The sequence below is a fragment of the Aplidium turbinatum genome, chromosome 16 (assembly GCF_918807975.1).
Source record: "Aplidium turbinatum chromosome 16, kaAplTurb1.1, whole genome shotgun sequence".
In the NCBI taxonomy this organism is placed as follows: domain Eukaryota; kingdom Metazoa; phylum Chordata; class Ascidiacea; order Aplousobranchia; family Polyclinidae; genus Aplidium; species Aplidium turbinatum.
In genome coordinates, this window is record NC_137487.1 from 9,012,194 (window position 1) to 9,035,935 (window position 23,742).

Consider the following 23,742-nt stretch of genomic DNA (forward strand, 5'->3'; position numbering starts at 1 on the left):
TTTTACCTTAAACAGAACGACGAAGACGATTTTTCAATATGAAACACATGCAGTTAGCTACTTTGCAAAACGGTTCAACCGTGATTGGAGTATCTTAATGTGTTCAATGTTTCGGAAAAGTCACATCTGATGGAATCGATTGGCCTTCTCACATTTTGCGTCAAAAGTCACGGCATGGACTTGCAGTTACAATGCTTATTCATTCCCAAATCCACGATTTTATGTTGACTTAAACAACATTCCAGGTTATGGCCTTCCTAAATATTTTTTTATGAACCTTAAAGTGAAAATAGTTCGTGAGGGACGTGTTATACATTAAAGTCATCATCGAGTTGCAGAAACTTTGTCAGCATAAAACATTTCGGAGTTTTGTTGAGTCATCAATTGGGAACTTTATTTTGGCCTATCAGTTATCGCAGCGATGGGCGAGAACAATCTACTTTGATGGCCGTCGCTTTGTTATACTTGTTCAATCTAATTAGGCAGGAGCAATGAATGACTCAGATTGATTCGTTTGGCTGCAAAAAATTATATGGATGACTTCGCTGCACACCGTGTGCACACAAACATTCAGCGGAGAGATGTGCATGTCAGAACAAGCGAAAATTAAAACGACAGATGAGTGAAAGCTAGATCAGAGTTAGTGTCCTGGCTATAAAAGAACACGATGCAAAATAGCGGGTTAATAAAATCCTAAAACAAACATAACGAAATGCCGTAAGCGGTCATGGACTCCGTCAACGCTCATAACAAGAAGTCTAATTGCACGCTTATAGCCAACACATGGGTGCGCAGAAATGAACACCACTGAAACAAAAAGCCTCACGAATACCACAATAATGTAACAGGCTCGAACGTAAATGCAAATAGCACACACAGTTGACGTGATACAGGTACAAGCCAGACTTGGACAACTAGAATTTTTATAGCTTTTTGAAATTAGATTATAATTACAGCTATTTCAGTTTTTACAAGTTAGACTAGACTTAACATTAGAGTTAGCTAAGTTTTCGCAAACTAAATTAGAATTAAACCATAAACAGACATAATCCAGCAACAACACTACATTTAATATAAAAACAATAAGCTAGCGTTTTGGGCTAGTCATACAGCCCTTTTCAAGCCTATAAGAAAAATATTTTTAAAAGAGATACTTAAGAATAATACACTTATCACAGCAAAAATATGGACAAATCTAAACATTCGAGAAACTTGCTTAACTAGCTCACACAAAATGATAACTGAAAAATTACGCAGCACAACGGGTCAAGTATTTGAGAGGTAAAATTAATTAATTGTTCAGAAAAGGACTCAAGCAGATTACGCAAGATGGACAGAAGCACAGCACGAACACAGTGGCACAAACAAAGTAAAAATACGAAAAGCACAACACGAGACAATTCAATCAAAAATGGTCAAAAGATAGAAAGCTCGGCCAGAAAATAATAACTTGTTGAGCCTTAAGTTGAAAGATTTGATGATCAATGCCTCGTGAGTCTTGGTGTCGAACTCGGACAAACACTTAGCCTACGAACAATTTCGAAGGACTCCAATGAGGGTTTATTGTTTGAACACTCCACCCAGGTCTCACCTGCAAACTGCTCCCAGACAGGCACATGGTCCGCATGATCATGGAGCTCGTGCACAACAGAAGCTTTACTCCCATTATCGGTACCGGAAGGGATAAACTAAGCAGGTTACGACGCTTTAAAAATGGCGTCCCCAGAGATCTGTCCTGGCTCCAACAAAATCTTTAACATCTGTTTAACATCTGTTTAACATCTGCATCCACGACCTGCCAAATACGGCATCCACGCAATACGCCGATGACTTTGGCCATTCTACACCTGTCGAATGATTGGGAAACATTACAAGGGACTTTAAACCAGGACATGTCGACACTTTCGGCATACCTCCAGAGATGGAGATTGAAGCTCAGCGAAACCAAAACAGTGACGACAACTTTCCACTTAAACAACCGGGAAGCGAAGGTGAGCTCAAAATCAACACCGGTAGAAAAACCCTATCGTTCTGCCCAAACCTTAAATATCTAATGAGAGTCCTGGACAGGTCGCTCACTTACCATCAATACTTGAGTCACTACACAAAAAGATCCCAACGCTCACAGCTTTGCTAAAGCGCCTGGTCGGCTCAGGCTGGGAAGCCGGCGTTGACACTCTGCGCACTGCTACCATTGCGATAGTTTACGCTCCAGCAGAATACTGTACTGTGCAATTTGTGCACCCGTCTGGAGTCACAATGTCTACTGCAATCAAATTGACACTGCCATAAATGACGCCTTGTGTGTCGTGACTGGATGCCTGCGACCAACACCATCGTAAAGTCTACCACCAGCTGAGCTTCGTCGCAAAGAAGCCATTCTGTCTCTTTCTCGCAGCGCTATGAACCCAAACCAAACCTTTTTTGGTGCGTATGTTGAAGCGCGGCAACGTTTTAACGTTTCATTTATATTTTCTTATATTTTAAATGGCAAAACCGTCATTTCCGTAGAGTGGCAATTGACTAGTAGGCTATACCACCGTATGGTCGTCTCGTTGTCTTCCTGTCGGTATTGGGACTTGTGTAACTTTTGCATTGTGTAGCTATATCACTTGCATATTTCAAACATGTAGGCCACCGGACTATGTTCCTGTTATTGACAAACAAACCATTGATTGATTGATTGATTGATTGATTGATTGATTGATTGATTGATTGATTGATTGATTGATTGATTGATTGATTGATTGATTGATTGATTGATTGATTGGACAACTTGCTCCACTTGAGTCTCTTACAAGTCTGTATAAGATAAACCCCGGCGACTGAAATCAAGACACACATTTGTACAGGCCGCACAACTCCTGATGAAAACCGCTGAAGACCAATCAGTGCCGTACCAAGTGCGGGGCCTGTAGCAGATTGATTTGATGTACCGTACAGATAATATGTAATATCCAACTTAAGCTACGCAGACGATATGGCCATTTTGAATAATTCTAAACTGAAAATGCAGGAATACCTAGATGCTCTGTCAAAAAATGCTGCTAAATACGGCCTCCAAATAAATGTGTCCAAAACCAAATGTATGACAACCGACAAAACTAACAACACACTCAATCTCACTCTATATGGAAAACAAATAGAACAAGTACCAGAATTCATATATCTTGGCCACCGACTATCCGCAACCAACGATGGAAAGACAGCAGTGCAACACCGAATTGGCTTAGGCTGGGCAGCATTTGAAAAGAACAAAAAGATTCTAACATCCAATAGACTCCCAGTCAAACTGAAAGCAAAAATTTTCAACACCTACGTTTTACCAGTCGTGCTGTACGGTCTAGAATGCGTAAATTGGACATCATCAACAATGAAAAAACTCACTACCTTCCAAAATCACATCATGAGAAGCATGACCAACAAAAAGTTACTTGATCACACAAAAATAGAAGATCTTCTAACTATGACAAAACTACATCCAATTGCAGCAATAATAAAATCAAAAGTTTTAAAACTGTTCGGCCACACTAAAAGATCACAATTCGGAATCAGCAAAGTTTGCACAGAAGGCAAAGTAGAAGGAAAAAGAAAACGTGGCAGACAACCAAAACGATGGCAAGATAACATTCAATCATGGACCGGACTCCACTTGACGACACTGGGCGAGTTGGCTCAAAATCGCGACTCTTGGAAGCAAATAAGCCATGTTGATGCGCAATCTGCCGCAGGAGGAGATAACGACTGATGATGACAGATAATACCCGGGAAGTAATTGAATATTTTATAGATTCTACATTCTACATTCTACAACAATTCTACATTCTACATTCTACATTCTACAACAACAAAAATAACAAAAGTCTAATGTAGGCTAATGTTTTATTTGCAAGGAGAAATATAAAACTTCAACAATATTATTCAAAGATCTTTTTGACGCGTTTTGATCTCGGCAAATTTGGCAATTATTTCAGATGAGTTCAGTGACTTCAGATTTCAGAATGTCATTTTCAATATTCAATAGAGTTACATAGTGTAGCCGCTCTTGCCCCATTGTGTTTCGCACACATGTCCGTGGTTTCACAGATAGTTTTTAATCAACTTCAATTTTGAAAATGATCTCTCTCCAGTAGGCCTACAATTAGTTACCATCATACATAGATAAATGCGCAACAAATTGTCAATGTTAGGAAATGTGGTGTCAATATTGTTTTCTTTAATTGAAGTGAAATAGTTGAGTTCTGGATAGGAGCAATCAATAGCAATGTGCTTTATGAATTCTGAAAACTGAGGTAGTTCATCTTTCAATCCGTCTTTTAAATCCTGGGAATATGCTTCTAAAAGTATGTCAGCACTTTCTTGGATCTGCGCAGGTGTTAGGTCACGCAGATTTCGCAAAAAAACTAAACCGTGTGTTCAATTGGGTGTAGGGGAGAGTGGGGTTAGTTGGAAGGCGGAGTTAGTTGAAAAATGATCATTTTTTTAACTCTCGATAACTTTTTTAAATATTTACTGCCAACATGTGAAGTAGTTTATAAAAACACATAATCCATGTTAGTTTCGATTTGTTGAGTCAAGGTATACCTGTTTGGCTGACAATTTTGTATTTTCTTACTTTCAAAGTAAAATTTTTGGCTTATTAAAAAACATCTAATGCGTCGATATCGTTAAAGATAGGCAGAAGTTTTTTGGTGTGTGTCAGCTGTAGGTGTTCTGCAACACTAAGAAATAAACAAATTTTAGTCCAATGCACCATGCTTGAATATTTTAGGAAAATAGTTTGTCATATGCTAATGGGGCTAGTTGGAAAATAGTGGGTGGGGTTAGTTGAAAAATGGTTTGATAACGATATGACTATGTAGTATGATACGAGTATATCGTCGTGGTATGATAATAAGTAGTATAAACTCCAATGCACTTGTTTTAAGCAGACATACATTGTAAAATTTTAATTTGAATAACTTGGAAAGTGCTATATATAGCCTACGCCAGCACAAGTTTCAACAATGCGTTTATTGAAAAGTGGTTTTACGGTGATGAGGTGTAGAATTCATTGCATTTTAATTTTAAAGCAAGTAAACATATTTACTTACCACCCCATGTAAATGTTTGTTGGTTGAAAAATGAGTATCCAGTTCATTAGTGGGCATTAAACTGACGTTTTTCAACTAACCCCAGACATGGGGTACGTTGAAAAGTCAATTGCATGTTTGTTTATTTTAAATTTTCATTAAAAGCTTAATTGACTCAATACTTATTTTTGGTTGTATGATAGAGGACAGCATAGATAATAATTTAAGCCGCTTCAAGTTGTCAGGTTATGCACCAATTGTTTTAAATTTCACTTTAAAAAAAAAACTTTCCGACTAACCCCACTCTCCCCTATGCCTTGCGCCGTTGCTCCAGCGCAGATTGTAGGCTGTCCAATACTACAAGAAAAACTTCCACTCGGAATCTGTTTTTACTCTTTAGGTGATTGATTATTATCCATTGCATCATTCTAGAACTGAACGGCCGCTGCCTAGCCTACATCCTCATCGCGCCTTCGATTTCGAACAATTCTTCTTGTGCTTGTTGGTCGGTAACAAGGCCTACGAGAGGGGGGTACGGAGGGTACGGCGTACCCTTGAGGGCCCAGGCCTGTGATTGTTGGGGGGCCCGAAATTGTGATTTTATAATTTACGCGCAAAAATGTTTGGTTAATACCATCCTAAACGACTAAATTCAAGTATAAAATTTGTTATTCGTTAGTCCTTGGGGGCCCGGAAAAAAATTAGGCGTCCAAAGCGGTGACTTAGGCTAATGCTTTACGTGCAAACATGTTCTGTTAAAAGCACCCTAAATTAAATCATAAAAGTTGGTTATTCTCCTGTCCGAGGGGGGCATAGTGTAGCAAAAGCAGGGTTGAGATACCGATAGTTTTTTTTAATGCCCGGATGTTTTTGGGCTTTTTTGTGTTTTTCTAAAAACTATTTGAAAAAAGGGGCAAACTTGGCTTTGAATCTTTATCCTCGGACTGACAAAGCCTTGATAGGTTATTCCTGGTTGTTTTGCATATTTGTAAACTTAGATGTAAAGGCTCTTGAAGCAGGGCCAGTTACCGAGATCGGCAGAGTGAAATTTCCAATTGTTGAAGTCTTGTTGCCGGGGAATTATTACATCTATTAGGTGCCACTGAATGGAGAGCAGTCCTTAGAATGCGTTGCTCAAGCGCACATTCCGAAAGTCGAACCAGCACCGCTTGATCTTGAAGCTTCTTCGTTCACGAAGTTACGCGCTAACCAACTGAGCTATCGGAGCGACACCTTACATTATGTCATTATTCAGATGCATGGGAATGGAATTTAATCTAGGGTAGGCCAATGCCATTCTCTGTTGTTATAAACTTGTATTTTATGATGCTCAGTCTTATCGTAGCCTATCTGGCAGCAGGGCAGGGTAGGCCTATATCATGAGGAAAATTGCATATTTATCCTCTTTCATATTCAGTATTATTGTACATATAACCTATTAAAATTAAAGAATAGTTTATTGCAGCTTGATACTATTATTGCACACAGATGTCCAATTCTGCAGCAAAATGTTGTACGGTGTGCAATACGCCTAAGCAAACATCACACGTTTTGCCCAAGACAAAGGGGCCTGGAGTGAGAGGGGGGGCCAGAAATGACTCTTCGTACCCCTAGTGAAAATTTCTCTCAGAGGCCCTGGTCGGTAATCTGGCACTTGAGTCAGCTTCTGCGCCTCTGACTCAAACTTAGCGAATTATTCTCTGAAAGTCTGTAAAGATCCTGCCAAAAAGGCACACAACGCTGAAGCAATGTTGAGATTTTGCTGCTTTGCTTGAAGAGAGGTTTGAGTTGCCTGGAAGCAATCGAGTAGGCCTAATTAAGCTATTTCAAAAAACCACTAAGATTCCAATTTCGAGCAACTCCATTCTCTCGAGGAGTCCATTTGCCTGCTGTCGACATTCTGCCTTTTGCTCTTGGTGCCGTGCCTCCTTTATGAAAGGAAAACGTTCTTTAACCCATTCATGGCCGGTGTTCTTTTAAAAGGACATCGTTTTGAATGCATCAGTATTGCATCATCTTATTTTGATTGAATCATTTTGGACTTGCTAGTAGTTGTTTAGGGTCTGTTTTGGAAGGTGTTGATAAATATTTGCGAACAACGTACTTTTTCTGAATTTTGTGAAAGTTTGGAAATTGTTGAAAAATGAGAAGAGCCCGATAAAGTGAAGTGAGGAGGAACATGCATGTTTTATTGCCTATTGGTAATAGATATGAATTATGTTTCTTCATAGTTTGACACTCTGTAATATTGTGCTTCCTACTACACTCTACTTTGTGTAAGGTTTTGCTTCTTTTATTTGTTTATTTTGCTTTATGTTTATTGTTGCCTTTTAAAAGGACATCGGCCACATGGCCACATTTTTTTGGTTGTTTGTAACACTGTCAAAGAATATTGAACATCGTGTAAAAGCAGTGTTCCAGACAATTGTTCACCTAAAAAAACGTCATATAAAAACCGTTCAGGTCTACTGAATCTTAGCGTATTACGTCATGGAATTTTTCCTAAAAATGAGCCAAAATTGCACCATCGTTCGTAAGACTTGTGTCAAATCTGTTTAAACATGAAACATGGCATCACCACCTTTGAACACCTGTTTGAATTGCGTGACAATGTCTTTCACTATTACGTCACAGTACTGCGTACGTGAGTTTGAGATATTGATATCTATTCTGGTCATTCGTGAAATGGTTGCTTGAGAGTTAGTCGCACATTTAACTGTTTGCTTAGTGCTTGCTAGCTGGACAAAAATTCCGTCTTTATCCAAGTAATCTGTTCTGTAGTGACAAGTTTTAGTGGTGTACGGCGTTGCATCCCATTTTCGACAGCCAGGTGGCTAATTTTACAGAAATACAATTTTGAATAGACGTTTCAAAGGAGTGTTTCTTTTTCGGTCATTACATACAGACGAACGGATTCGGGAATCTTATGTTACAATTTTCCCACGAAGAGATTATGGTTTACCGCTGTGACCATAAAAAATAAAAGACGTGACTTGTTAGCTGGTAGGCCAAGAAGCACTAGAAGCACATAAAAAAATAAAAGACGATACTCTGTCTAGTGTTTGGTACTGAAGCAAAATAATAAAGATGTTGTTGTCAGTTGGAACTTAGAAGCACATAAGTAATAAAAGAAGGTCTTGTTGGTTGGTAGTCTACAGAAGCAAAAGATTAAAGCCGTTTTCTTCTCAGTTGGTGCAGAAGAATTAAAGCACAAGAAAATTAAAGACTTTTCTCAGTTGGTACTGAAGAACTTCAAGCTAAAAATTAAAGGCGTTTCTTTGTTGGTTCTGAAGAAAAACAACATTGACATTCATTGGCAAGAAAGAAGATTAAAGACAATCCATCTGTGCTTGAAGATTCAAGTGAACGAATCCAAGCAAGTTTTGTGGAACTTTAGGACTTCATATACCCGTACAACTACGGTATTGTGCATTTAAATTCTTTTTGTGTTTTTTCGGTCTTTGCAGTTAAGTTTTTTATAACTTAATATTTTGTGTGTTTGTGTAACTTAATTTTTTAATTGTTAAATTTAGCCTCAACATTTAATATGTCTACACTCGGTGGCGACAGGGACTCGGCCGCCGTCGACTCGACTGAGTTTAAGCCTGATGATGTTCTTTGCGGTCGGGCAGGCCATTCTGGGGAGGGACCCAGTAACGATGAGGCTAAGTCAGTTCGAGAGGCCCGGCATCTTAGAAGGGATATTTTGACTCAAATTGGGGAACTTTCTGTAGCCCTAGGTTCTTTGAGTGATAAGCAGGAACTGTTAATTTTTAGATCTAAGTTCTCTACTTTGGAAGAGGATTTACGGCATTTCCATGCTCTTTTGAGTAAAATTTTTAACTCTGCAATCTTGGCAGAACTTCGTGATAGGGTAGATCCCGAATTTAACTCGTTAAAAAATAACTTCGAAGAAAAAGCAAGTGAGTTCTCAGATAAGTTGGATGCTGACATACATCCTGAGGATAGCGCCTCAAATGTAAGCACTAGGATGTCTGAGAGCTCGTCACGGATAGTTGCATAAATTAACCTACAGCTAAGACGAGAGGAGCTCCAGATACAAGCTGAGGCCGAAGCAAGAGCTGCTGAGGCCATCGCGAGAGCTGAGGCCATACGAGCTGAGGCCGTACGAGCAGAGGCCGCCGCGAGAGCTGAGGCCGTGCGAGCAGAGGCCGTTGCGAGAGCTGAGGCCGAAGCAAGAGCTGCTGAGGCCGCTGCGAAAGCTGAAGCGAGAGCTGCTGAGTTTGCACTCAAAGACGCTCAGTTGAGGGCTGAACAACGTAAAGAGGTATTTTTAGCTGAATATCGTTCAGAGTTGGGCTCCCGGCGTAGCTCTAAGAAGGGATCTTCTAGGCATTCCAGAAGTGAACATCAATCTCGGTTAAATTTAGATAACCTTTTCCAGACACCTGTTCAATCCGTAAGTGGTCCAGTCTAATCCACACGGTTTCCAGCTGTTTCAGGAGGTCTCGGGGCCGCAGCTAAGGGTCTTCCGAAGGCTGTAGAGCCAAGGCCTGCGAATTACAACAGAACTTTTCCCCCAGAGCATACAGGTCACGGGGCCGCCATTAGCAGTAATGCTTTGCCCTCTTCACAGTTTTCTGCGCCGCTAGGTTTTAATCGCCCAGCTACACGTAATTTGGGTGGTTGTGAGAGGCGTGTCGCGTCTCCTGATTTTAACGTTTGTGAGGATCTTGATCGTGCTGTGCACGTGACTGAGCCCCCTCAGCCCCTTAAGGGATATAGCTTGTCTTCTCCCGCTAAATCGAGTTCTCAACAACAGGATAGCTTTTTTGAATACCAAAATAGTAGGACGTTTTTCGATAAGACGGCCTTGATTGGTTACGATGGTAATAATATGCCATTTATCTTCTTTAAAAATCGTGTTACGGCCTTAATGGCAGCTTCGCCTTTTAAAGGAACTCGTTTGACTTTGTTACAAGCAGCTTGTGTTAGAACAGCTGCGCAAACGATTGCTAATTTGGTTTCTGACACTTCTGGCTTGTCAGAGGAAGACAGGATAGAAATGTCGTTAGCTCGCTTGTCCCAACGTTTTGGAGTTCGTGGAGGTCTTTTCGCCGAACCGGAAATTAGAAAGTATTGCTATGGTAGCAAATTGACTTCGATCTCTTCCAGTGATTTGAAAGAGTTTAAAGATGAATTGTCACAGTGTTTGCTTTACGCGCAAGCTTATGGTCAGCGTGATAAATTAGAAGGGCGTTTTGTTTTGGATTTGGCTAAGCGACTCCCGTTTGACGCTAAGCAGCGTTATCTTGACTTTTTAGGTGATCAGTATGGTGGCACTGATGAGCCTACTTTTCAGAGTTTGTTTGAATTTGTAGTACGGGAGGAAACGCGCAAGTCGACTGATTTTAGCATTATGCTAATGGGCGATTCTGGTGAGTCGCAGCATTTTAAAAAGTTTGGCAAAGGAAAATTGCCTTCTTGTCCGGTTACGCAGACGTCGATAAAACCCCATCATAATGTGATTTCAGGTAGTTCGCAGTACTCGACTGCTGTTGGCGCACCGCGCGGTGGTGTGGCCAGACGTAGTGACATACCGGCATGTTTTTATTGTTCGTCACGTGATCAAGTTGAATATCATTTTTTGTCTAATTGTAAAGAATTTTTGCGCTTGACACCTAAAGATCGGAGAGATGTTATTGTGAAAGCTGGCAAATGCTTGAATTGTTTGCGCCAGCATATGGTTAGGGATTGCGTTCATGCAAACAACTGTTGTAAGTGTGGCCCTAACAACGATAGGAAACACTATTTTCTTCTGCATGATTTTTATGTGACGTCACGTGATTCTCTGGATTCGATTGGCAAAGATGATGCTGGTGCCAGAGTTCCTGTGCGTAATGTTAAGATTGGAAATGTTAAAGCAGCTTTTAACCGCGTTACTGCTGCTCGTGTTTTGAATCCAATAACTGGCAAATCGAAGTTGGTGTATTGTCAGCATGATCCTGGTTCGCAGTTGACGTTTGTTTCGAGTGATTTGGTCAGGGATATTAGAACACCGGGATTGCTGACTTTGCAAATTTCGATAAAGCGATGGACACTAGAAGGGTCAGCGCTGTTAACGCCCGAAAATAAAAAAGACGAAAGCGCGTGTCAATTACGCTGTTGAGAAGTCGCCTTTTCTAGATATCTGTTTGATTAACTTAGATACACCACACTTTAATAGATTACACACAGACCACTTTATTGTACACGTATTACAAAACGATAGTGAAATATAACAATGGTTTCTATGACGAAACACTGCAATATCCCTGCTGTGAAGCAAGTCTCGTGACTGTATGACAGAAAAAGAAATCCAGTCGTTGCTTTGCAGCTGTGTAAAGTAGAGAATCTGACGATGTAGGATAGTGTGATAGTTTCAGCGTTTTAGTACCAGTACACTGGCAGTTAAGATTCAATTGGCTAGTTATATAGAACATAGTCAGTTAAGTTTAGTATTGTTACAGACTTCGAAGAATATCGGTAGTTGGCGTTACTTTAAATGTACATTTTGTACTTTACACCAGTGCTCTTCAACCTTTTTTGGTTTGGTGAACCCTTAAAGTTGTTGTGACGAACTCATGCACCCTGTTTACTTAAAAGGTAAACTGAGGTAAAAGCGATATAAAAAATCATTATTTAATGACTGTTTTGTTGTTGCACATTATTAACTAACAACTCAAACCGAGGTATGATATCTTTTTCAATTGCTCCCCTCATCAATGGATCGATGTGTGTGATTGAATTTCTCTTTCGAGATTTGATTTCACACAAACAAGAAAAGCCGCTTTCGCATAAATACGTTGTTGGCATTTGAATAAGTACGGAAAGTGCCCTTTCTGCTATGCTTCTGTATTCTGGCACATTAAACAGGTGCACCCAAAAGTCAGTGTATGGTGTCTCTTTAAATAATACTTTCATACCAAAATCCGATTGGAGATCAATCAAATCTAATTTCTGTAGGCCTAGTAGGCCCGTCATAAATGAAAGGTTGTAATATCCAAGAACTGGCATTAAGTGTGGCATTCTGTTCAGCATTGAAATATTTCTCAAAGTTTTCTTGCAACAAATTAAGATGGGCATGAATAAGTGGCAACAGTTGCTCTTGACAATTGCTTCCATGTTCTTCCATGAAGTCGTGGAAAAGCGGAAAATCAGAGAAATTGTATGATGCAACTCGGTTCTGCCACAGTGGTAGTTTCTTCTTTATAGCATTGACTTTGGACATGCTTTCAAAAACATCCCCTTTCTTCCCCTGCAAATATCAGATTAAGTTTATTGAGGTGTTTAAAAATGGAAGCCATATACGCAACTTTTGCCAACCAAAAATTGTCACGAAATTTGCTAGCTTGTTGGTTATGTTCCTCTGTTAAAAAAACTCCCAATTCTTCTCTAAGCAGAAAGATACGGCTAAGAACTTTGACTCTGGAGAGCCACCGTACCTCCGTATGCAAGAGCAATTCTGTGAATGACGCGTCCATTTGTGCACACAACTTAGTGAGCATCCTGCGTTTTTTTGTGCGGCTTCGAATATAGTTAACAATACCAACAACTTCCTGAATTACCTCTGCAAAAGTGGTACCGGCATCATTTTCGCCAATATTCTTTTGTTTACCTCCTCTTTTCATTTTCTTTGCGACAAGAGCTTCACGATGTAAGATGCAATGAACACCGACGCATTCAGGAGAAAGTTCTTTTATTTTTGTTACGACACCGTTGATGGATCCTGTCATTGCAGCTGCACCATCAGTGGTAACTGATTTACATTTTTCCCAACTGAGTCCTTTCTCCTTTATATAATCATCCAATTTCTCAAAAATAGAATTGGCGGTTGCATTCACTCCCAACGGTTTACAGAATAAGTAATGCTCTGTAATTGTTTTATGTGAAATATCAGCAAATCTACAAAACACAATGAGTTGAGCTTCTGAAGATATATCAGTTGTTTCGTCTACCTGGATGGCAAACGAAGGCGCTTCCTTCAACTTTTGTATCAACTGATCCTCCAAGTCTGTTGATATACTTTGACATCGGCGATAAACTGTGGTATCAGACAGAGAAATTTTTGAAACTCTATCAACTGCTTCTTTACCACAATGAATCAAATCTGTTGCTACTTTAAGACATGGTAATACCACTGATTCTAGCTCTGTAGCCTATAAGGACGTTTGCTTTTAAGAACAACATGAGCCATCTTGAACGAAGCTAACACAATGTCTTTACTCTGTTTGCCTATCATTTGCAATTCAAAGGATCTTTGTTGCTTACAAATTGATGATAACTGTGACTCAAAAAACTCCTTGGACTTGTAGCCTACTGGTGTTCAGGATGTTGTTTTTGAAGATGCAGCTCGAGTTTGGAAGGAACAAGATTGCAGTTGGCATACTTGACTGCACAAATCAGACAACTAGTCGATGGATACTGATTGTGTTTATCATCTGTTGAAAGATGGAAACCGTACTTCACATAATCCTCATTCCATCTTCTTCGTTTTGGCGTGGACACTGTTTGACTTTTGCGTTTCACATTTCTCCCGCCTTTGCAAGCAATAGACGTCAGAGAAGTTTCAGTTTCCGTTGCACAGCTTTGGCTATCTTCATGCCTTGCACTGCCTTCGTTTTGCTGAAAGACACTGCCCTCGCTCGTTGATACAGAAGTTGAAGTTTTCGTACAATATTTGAATAGAGACATCACAGACAAAATAGTTAACTAAATAATAATATTATACCTAAAAAACAAAAATCAAATTAGACATCAACATTTAAAAAAATACAGAGGATTGTAGTAGCATTGCGGTCTATAAATACACAGTCAATACTCAATATAGTCCTTCAGTTGCTGCAAAATGACTTGAAACCTACATCTTTTTCTAATATCCTGAAAGTCAAATATTAATGGTTCATTTTTGCTCACAGAAAGTTTTTGTAAAAAGTATCTGTTTAGTGTGACAAGTTTGTGATGCACCCGTGTATACCTTTTCGTACTGGTGCACCCCATGCATATTTTGGTGCACCCTAGGGTGCACCGTGCACACCGGTTGAAGAGCACTGCTTTACACGATTGCTGGACTACTGTCAGTATGTTGATACATTTTAGTACGGCATCGGTTCTGGTAGGTCACAGTTTGAATTGAATAAACAAGAGGCAAGCTTGGAGTCAACATTTTAAACTGTAAAAAAGCGTTGTTAAAAGAGGTGTAAGATTCGCTTAAATCTAAAATAGCTACAACAACTGCATGGGACTATTAGGCTATAGGTTCTCCTACGTCGTAAACTGGACTTTAAGTAAAAATCATAGAGTTTGCGATAAGCATTTTCATGCTAATGACTTTCAAACAGTTTTCTTTGATAAAAAGAAAAGACGAAAAGTAAAACGAGAAACCACCGAATTAGTTCGAAAACGGCTAAAACCTACTGTAATTCCAAAAGTGTTTCCAGGACTTCCTAAATATTTATCATCAGCTCAAACTATCAAACGATCGTCTGCGTCCACTGCAGCCGAAAGAGCCGAGAAACAAAACGCAAAAATAGAAAAGGGAAATATGGAGTTTTTAGCAGTCGATGAAATCAAAGACTTTTTTGCACTTCAAAAAGTAACACTGCCTTTTGGATATATTTTCAAAACTAAAGAAAACCAAATTTCTTTTCCCCTGATTGACAATGCTAAGTTGAAAGAAGCCCCAGAATTGCTTGCTTCAGTGCTTGTATTTGACAACCTGACTGTTTCGGCCTTTTCGTCATCTTCCCGCTTGCCTCAAAGTACTTATCAACACTTGTTGCAAGGCAAAAACATCAAAAGCTTTTCTGGTTTGAGCAATCTATTAGCGCACTGCAAAGCTGTGGCTGATAAGAGCACTTCCACTAGTGCTGCTTTTATTGATGTAGCTGTTTGCGCATTACAAGACTACATCAGCGTCGTGGCTGAAAGAGGTGAAAATGTAGCAAATGCTGCATTATTATTTCATAATTGAACAATTGCAACTGCTGTTTAAACCAAAAGAAGGTCGGCGATATTCTGCTACAATAATAACAATGGCCTTTTTGTGGCAATTGACCAGTACATCGCTATATAAAAAATTGAAAACTGTTTTTCTTTTGCCATCCTTGAGCACGCTTCGCTCATATTCCAGTGGACGTACCGTTGAGTCTGGCCAACTAGACCTTCCATAGCCTACTTGAAGCAACGGATTTCTGATTTGACAGAGCACGAAAAGTTTGTCACTCTCTTAATTGATGAAGTCTACACAGCACGCAGAGTCGAATACAGCAATGGAGCTTTTGTAGGAATCACTGAAGATAGAGCTCCTGCTAAAACGGTTCTTACATTTATGATTCAATCTTCATGCTCAAAATTTCGTGATGTATGTCTGATTCCTGTAAACAAACTGGACACAAAACTACTGCACTTTTGGTTTAACAAAGTGATGGCGGCCCTTAATGATTTAGTTTTTGTGGTTGCAGTTTCTACAGACAATCATGTTTGCAACAGGTAGGCTATGTTTTTTCTATTAAGTTACTGCATGGCCACCTAAAGATACGGCCTGATTTGTCACATTTTGCAGAAATTTCCAGGTTTTTCTAACTTTGGGCGAACGTTTAAATAAATTTTTTTAAAAGTTAGATTTTTACGCTTTCTTTATTCTTTTCCCCAGATGACACAATAGGTTTTAACATCCTCACATGTTAAAAAACAAAGAAAATTTGATTTTGTAAATTTTAGTCAGACTGTTAATTTTCAATAACAGTCTGATTTTGCGTTTTTCAACTTACTTTTTCTCATTTGCTACTGCTTCCCCAAGGCAACAAAAAAGTTTTTTGTCATTAGGAAACCGCACAAAGTAAAAACATCTCAACAAATATCAGTCAAGCACTAGCAGTAGCTGTAATCAAAATCTGCAAAATGTGACAAATCAGGCCGCATCTCCAGGTGGCCATGGTTACTGGTTGCAAGACTATGTTTCATCATTTTCAGCATTCGTGAGTTATTGTAAACTAAAATTGCTTAGTAGCAATAGGCTGTATTTTGGCATTCGCATGTGGTTTGTTTTAAACAAAATAACGTTTGTAAAATTAATACTTGTTTACAGTCCTTTTCCTCGGATTTTACAAGCGCCGCTGCTTGCACGCATAGCGCAATGTCGTAGCGTTGATAAATTGTTAGCAATTTTTATCAGATCTGAATTCCAGGTCTGGCGCTCTGTATGAATATGTGTTATCACAGTTGTGTTCTTGCTCTTTCGGTCTACATCTTGTAAGACTCAAATCTTGTTTTATGTTAGGTTGTTCTACTTCACCTACAGCAAGTTCCACTCTGTGTATCAAGGTTTATTTCTAGTATCTTTGTTTTTATTTTTAGTAGTTTGCACGAAGTTAAATAGCCTACAACATTACCGTGCACAAATACGAGAGTTTTAACAACTAATTATGTAGTTATTGTGGGAAAGAGCCAAGCAGGATCTTTTGGAAGTACTTATTCTTATGTATTTTCTTTGTTGTTATAGAAAGATGATGGTTGATTTGTGTGGAGGGGAACTCAAACCATTTATCGATCATCCTACAAGATCTGGCGAAAAACTTTTTCTTCTGTTTGATTTCACGCACAACTTCAAGAACATTTTCAATAATTTTATGTCTAAATGCTACATGACGATACCAAATGCAGGTTTTGAAAGTGTACTTGGGGAGTCGTGCCATGCCAACTTCAACCACATTAAACGTCTTTACGCAATTGAAAAACACAAATGTTTAGAAGTTGCCCACACCTTGAAGAAAGTTGCGCTAAATCCCAGCAATGTGTCACGAACATCTCCGCAACATGCTTTGTGTAAGTCGCTTTTAAAACAGTTTTAATTTGCAATAGAATACCTAACGTACAGCATTCAATTCCGTTTAACTATTTGTTTTCCGTGGAGAAGATGGTGCATGTGTTTCATGAAACAGTAAAACATATGCTAATTTTCTATTGATTAGCCTAACTCTTATCGGTTACAACTACAAGTCACATGTAAGAAGTACTTGTATGCGTTTGTATACGATGACACCTGCTGCTGATCGCAGAACTAGAATTTGTGCAACTTTTACTGACTGTAAATTTTATGTTTAGTCTTGTTTTAATTTAAAAATTATTACTTTTCAGGTGTATTCAGTGAGCCAACAATCAATGCCTTGGAGTATTATGCGAAAGACAATCCAGACTTTTTGGGGACTGCTCGATTTTTAAAATTTGTACTGTACTAGAGATTTGGAAAATAATGTCCTTGAAAACACCGAGCAAATGTGAGTTTGAAAGTGACAGTACGGTTTTAGTTTTTGCTAGTACATATATCTTACGCTTGCAAAGTTCAATCTGCTAGCAGTAGAAATGGTTGATTACCGTAGTTAAAACGTCCACCTCATGTATGGACTGCCCAAAGTTCAATTCTCAGACTAAAAGCTCTGGCATGACAGAAAACGTATCTGTGTTATGATTTTACATTATGTTGTGTGTCTGTTTGTTTGACCTCTGCAGTTATTGTTTCATGTAATGACCTGCACAATGTTAAGCACCACCGCTTCCACTAAATTTAGCTTAATTTTGAAGAATTATTTCAAAATGATAAAGTTTAACTGAAAACTACAGTAGAATTCGCCTATAACGGCACCTCTAGGGGATTTGCAAAAACTGACGTTATAGCCGAATTGACGTTATAGACGAACTACCGCAAACTATTCCACAAGTGTTTTTTGATTAAAGAAAGAGGTGTATAATCCAATCAGGGTTACTGTGTACCACCAAACTGACAAAAGGCACGCAGAAAATACAGTAAACAAAGAAATTGTTTAAAAAAAATAACCTACAGCGAAAGGTACAGGAAATTTGCGCAATCTAGCTCGTTACATACAGTAGTAGAAAAGTTCATTGTTTATTAGCAAAAAAGGCATTGATCTTGAGCTGTTTCGGTTTTGACACGGATTTGACACAGCTGTAGAGCTGCTTTTTACACGTGATAGTTTTTCACGCGGGGAAAAAAGTTAATTAGTTTATACAGTACTGCACGTACAACTGTTGCTTTGAGTTGTTTAAAGGTCAGCTGTAGAGCTGCTTTTTACATGTGATAGTTTTTCACGCGGGAAAAAAGTTAATTCACTTAAAGTCCCTGTTGAGAACGACGTAGCGAAATAAAGGGAAGACATTTTGCAAGCAGCAGCGCTAACTGGATTAAAAGACTGACCGTTCGTGGTGAAGGTGATGGCTTAAAGTGACGTTATAAACGAACAAAAGACGTCTGGGGACCAATAAAGGGTGCTGTTACATGCGAATTGACGTTATAGGCGATGCTGTTGTAGCCGAACTACAATGTATGTAAAAGATAGGAATTCTGCCGGGACCGAGCGAAATGTGACGTAATAGGCGAATTGACGTTATAAACGAAGCCGTTATAGGCGAATTCTACTGTATTAATTTATTTCAAACTCAATGCCTCAATCATTTGTCTCTTTGTCCTCTTTTGACTTGTCTGTTTACGTGAAAAATATCAGGAGTGGTTGATTTTTGTTAATACTTATTATAAGTTGAGTTTCAAGACTTTTATATTTATATATTGTGTAAACAATATTATGTTGCTGTTTTTGTATGCAGGCTACAGAAAAAGGGATGCCGCTTGCGAGCCTCTTCAACTGACGCAAAGCGAATCGGACAGCAGGTTCACTTTTCTGAACACGGCTGCCAATATTTTGATATCTTGGAAGCAATCAGGCAAAGCAGGACTAACTAAAGAAACGTTCTTAGCATGCATTCAAAGTATTCAAGCAATGGTGTCTCTGGCTGAGCATTTAATATTCCACCACGACTTTTTCTACGTTCTCCCTGGAAAGTTTTGCTCCGATCCGATTGAGGGAAGATTTGGGTGGTACCGCCAAGTTAATGGCGGCAATTTTTTCATGTCCATAAATCAACTTTTTCAAGCTGAGAAAAAAATCCGTTGCTTAAGCCTAATCGAAAAAGTGTCCATTTTTAAGAAATCTAACCTTGTTCTTCAAAGTGAAAATACACCGTTACATGAGGACTATGTTGAAATTACGGAAGACAATTGGCTTTTGGAATTTTTTAAAACTGCAACCATAGACGAAATTTCCGAAACAGATTCTTCCATCACATGCTACGTGAGTGGATACATTGCCAGAAGTGTATCACGGACAAGGAAATGCACCCCGTGCAAAGATATGTTAGTTCAAGAAAACACTGATCCATCCATAACCGACGAATGCTTAAAAAGTAATCCAAATGAACTACTTGCGATGGCAAATCGTGGCGGATTATCGGTACCAACAGAATACTGTTTTACTCTCTGTAGCTTTGCGAACCAGCTGTATGCCGCAGTAATAGCAGATGAGCTCATTCGAAAAAAGCTGCTTGCTACCAGCAATCAGCGAGGTTCATTTGTTGCAGCTGCTGCCAAATTTGCGAAGGACTCAGAGTCTTACAATGTTTTATTTTCGCAAACATGTACTTCAGGCCATAACAATTTCGATTTAATTTTAAGAGTCTCATTTAATTGCTTTGCGAAAAATGAACTGACACGGTTGAATCGTGTGGAAATTGAACCACCAGCAAAATGTCTCGTACTATTCGCAAACTGAACTCCAAAAGTGCTAAATAAACTAAATGAAAATTACCCCATTTTGTGTTTCAATTCAACGCTGTTTATCTATTTGCTGTTTAAATTAATATTCTTTTATATTTATGCACTTTTGCATTTGTAGCAATGTGTTTAACTCCTATCGATGTAATAAATTGTAGGAATATTCATTTAAATTGTGAATACCGTACTTAACATTCATTTCTCTGATTTTTAAATTGCTGAATTTAATGTTGTATACTGCTTTATTAATTGTTTTATCTGGTGTGAGACTTGAACCAGTGCCATTCAATCATGATCTTGAAAAGCAAGCGTTAAACCAGCCAGTCACTAAATGCATGTTGAGGAACATTTATTCTTCCTTAAATGCACTGCAACATAGTCTGATGCAGTAACCCTCCTATTGTCCACTTCAAAACAGAGTCAGCAATCCCGTTGTTCTAGATATCCCTGGATTTGGTGTGCGAACTTGGTCTTAAACCGTACGATAAAGCGTCGTTTAAAATGGATACCCTGGCTGGTCAGAAAGCTACTTGTGCTGACCAAACTCAACATCCAGTCGTTAGAGACAGATGAACTGTTTTGTGATATAACCTCGGTGGTTAACCCAGCTTGGGCTGACGATGTTAAAACTTTACCGCATAAACAGGATTTAAGTGGTTTCCGTCATTTTCATGACGTGAATATGTTTCATTTGAATGATTGTAGTACTGTAGATGTACTGATTGGCAACGACAACGCTTATTTGATGTGGGCAAAAGAAGAGCGTGTTGGTGAAAGTCGTAGTGAACCGCACGCTTTACTCACTCCTCTCGGTTGGTTGGCTTGTGGTGGTAAGTCACCCTTAGTTCAAAGCGTTGCTAAAGTGTGCAGAGTGCAGACGTCTTCAGAGTCGGATGTCATCTCTGGCTTTCAGCGTAAAATTGAGTCTCGTGATATGGAAATAGCAGACCTGAATAAAGTCATTCAGGATTTGACTTTGCAAAATGAAACCTGTGAATTGTCTCGCAATGATATTTTGGCTAGAGAACTTGTCGAACCGAATATTGAGTTGAAAGATGGTCGATTTGAGATACCTGTACCGTTGAAGGAAGATATTGATTTACCTAACAATTTTGTGTTGGCGTCAGACAGAGCTGCTGCTTTAAGGAAGAAGGCTTTAAAACAACCTGAACTTCGTGATTTCCTTACTGACACCATGAAGGATCTTAACACTTTGCTCCTCAAAGGGAGGCCGGATTTGGCCCCCCCCTCATATTTCCTTTAATTATTTGAAGCACAGTAACGCCATGCACTTGGTTTTTCTTGACTTTTCCTAAAATTGCCAGGCGGATCTGATGATATTAAATTTGATGCTAAAAGTTGTGTAGTTTTCTTGTAAATTCAAGATTTTGGTGAATTTTTGCTATTTCTAGCTAACTTCCAGCAAAGCGTGAAATGGATTACATTGCGATGACAAGCCATAAGCTCATAATTGCTTCGTGCATCGATATGCGCGAGCAGAGAGAAGCATTCTCTTGCTTTCTTTTGTTTGGTTTGACCTCAATAATACAAAGCGCGTTATTTCTTATGCTACAAAGAAAAGCCAGTGATCGCAAAGCTGTTAATTAGAAACAATAATAGCAAACGTTTTTTGCGTTATCAGCTCTACAAAGAAGAATAGCAATCCACGATCAAAATAGTAGACTATGGAGGCCACAAACTATTCAAAACAGTTGTTTCAAGCAGATAATATTCATTGACGAATAAAAAACGTTACAATAAGAAATCTTCTCTTGGATAAAGACACGAAAACTTGGTTTCGAAATAAACGTTCTATGGAAATGCTCTCATTGACAAAACTTGCAATTGAGGAAATGTATCACTGCAAATGCTTTTGGGAGAAGCCGGAGAAATAGCGTTTTTGCAAACAGTAATTGTGAGATACTCAAAATTATGAGATAGGCTTCATTTACACGTAGCAGCTAACTCGATGGCGTCCCTTCACTGATTTATGTCGCCTACTTGTTGTTATGTCCTGTATTTTTGTTTCACAGTGCACTGTGTTTTGTTCCAAAGAGCGCAAAATAAAGATGATAATGCTTCATCTACATTACAAAATATTTTGTAATGTAGGCCTACAAACAAAATGTACAATGTACACAATGTACATTACAAAATATTTTGTACTGTAGACGAGGCATAAAGTTAGGCGTCACATAAGACAAACAACAAATCAGCTTTCTTCATCATTGATTCAACATCTGAATACGTTGCGCCAATGTATAAGAGGCCGGCTATTGTGAAGACCCGCCATTTAGGCTATAAACGATCCGATTATACCAAAAGTGGGACAAACTAGTGGATCAAAGAATGAATAAACAATGCTGAGAAAACTAAATCTAAGTGACGAACAATACCGATGTCTTCATTTATCTTGGAAAAATGCTGCCCAAACTTATCAACAAAAAATACCGTAAATAACGGCAAGGATCCCGAAAGCAGAATTTGCTCAACTTTGGCATGAATTTAGTCAGACATCTACAGTAATAATTCCACACATACAATAACGGGCTCTCAACTGCTGTAAGATAACACGATGGTTCTGGTTCTGGGCGATTTGTGTAACAGTTTAGGGGAAGACACTACTTGAAATGATGCACCACACAAAAGATTTTCAATGAAGACTGAGTCTAAAAACCGATGTGGATTGTGCTGCACAATGACTTCAAGTTCAGGACAGACAAGGCACAAAAATATCACGATAAAAATAAAGACCTTGTGGGAGATTTTCGAGAATCATAACACGATGCAAATACCAAAAACGCATGGTTTGCATGCTGCTCTAAGCTGGCCGGCAACCACAAAGGTAGACAATACAGGCAGTTTATAATTCGATAACAGCGCAATAAACATTATAAATACGTAAACCGACAATTTTCTTTTACAAACGTTTTACGTCTAATAGTAAATTTTCCCTCAACAATTTTTTGTGAAGCACTTGCAAACCACGGTTTTATAAAATAATTCATCATTATTATTTTTTACTTCTCGGATATTGTAAAACGTCATCAGCAAAATCACAAAAAAAATTTCATTACTTCAATGTAGTAGGCCTAAGAATTTCTTATAGAATTGTAGCCACGTTGTTTCAACAAAGAAGCCATTTTTTAGCAATATAGAGTTATAGAAAATAATTTGCAATCATGCAAATGGTTGGAAAGAATCTAGGAAGTCTTCTCACAATCTGGCACAAAATGATTATGTTTATTGTATCTCTGTAAAATGTTTTACGACAAACTTTGAAGCTTCGTTATAATCATTTTTATCTTTGAAGTCAAAAGTTATTTTTTTTTTTTTGGCCAGAAACATAATCACTGCCTTGCTGATGTTGTCGATATTACGCGTATTTTTAGTGCTTCAAACAATAAGGACCCAGTCAGCAATCCAGTCCTTTTACATTGATTCAACATTTGTAAACGTTAAATTTATGTAGATTTGCTGACTGTGGGTTATTTCACATTTCCTTTGTTTACGCACGTTCCTCAATTCGCTGTTGCATTATTTCGACGCTGGCGGCAATTCGCTGTTGCATTATTTCGAATTGATTGACACAATCTTCAATAAAAAGTGAGCTTCGAACTTAGCTTTGTTGATATAAATGCTGTATTTTTTGTGGATGTAATTTATGAGTCATGTTTATAAACACCCGTAAGCGAAATGACTTATGATGTGGCCTGCATGATATTTGTGATGCGACTTGACACAAATCCACAATTTCAAAAGCACCTAATTTGAACTTAGAAATTTCAGATAATTTCAACAACTTGTTCAACTGTCTTCTCTCTACTAAAAATATTCATACTACAAACTCAATTGTAGACCTAAATACACAAACGAAGATGTAAACAGCTATTCAAGCAGGCTAAGGTGTTACTTATGAGAAATTTGGTTCCATAAAACTAGAAGCTAGCCATGAGTTTGGGAATGCATTAGTTTAGGATAAAAATGTAAGACAACAAACGCAGTTTTGTTTTTTTTTCAAATTCGTGTAACAATGTTACTTTGATT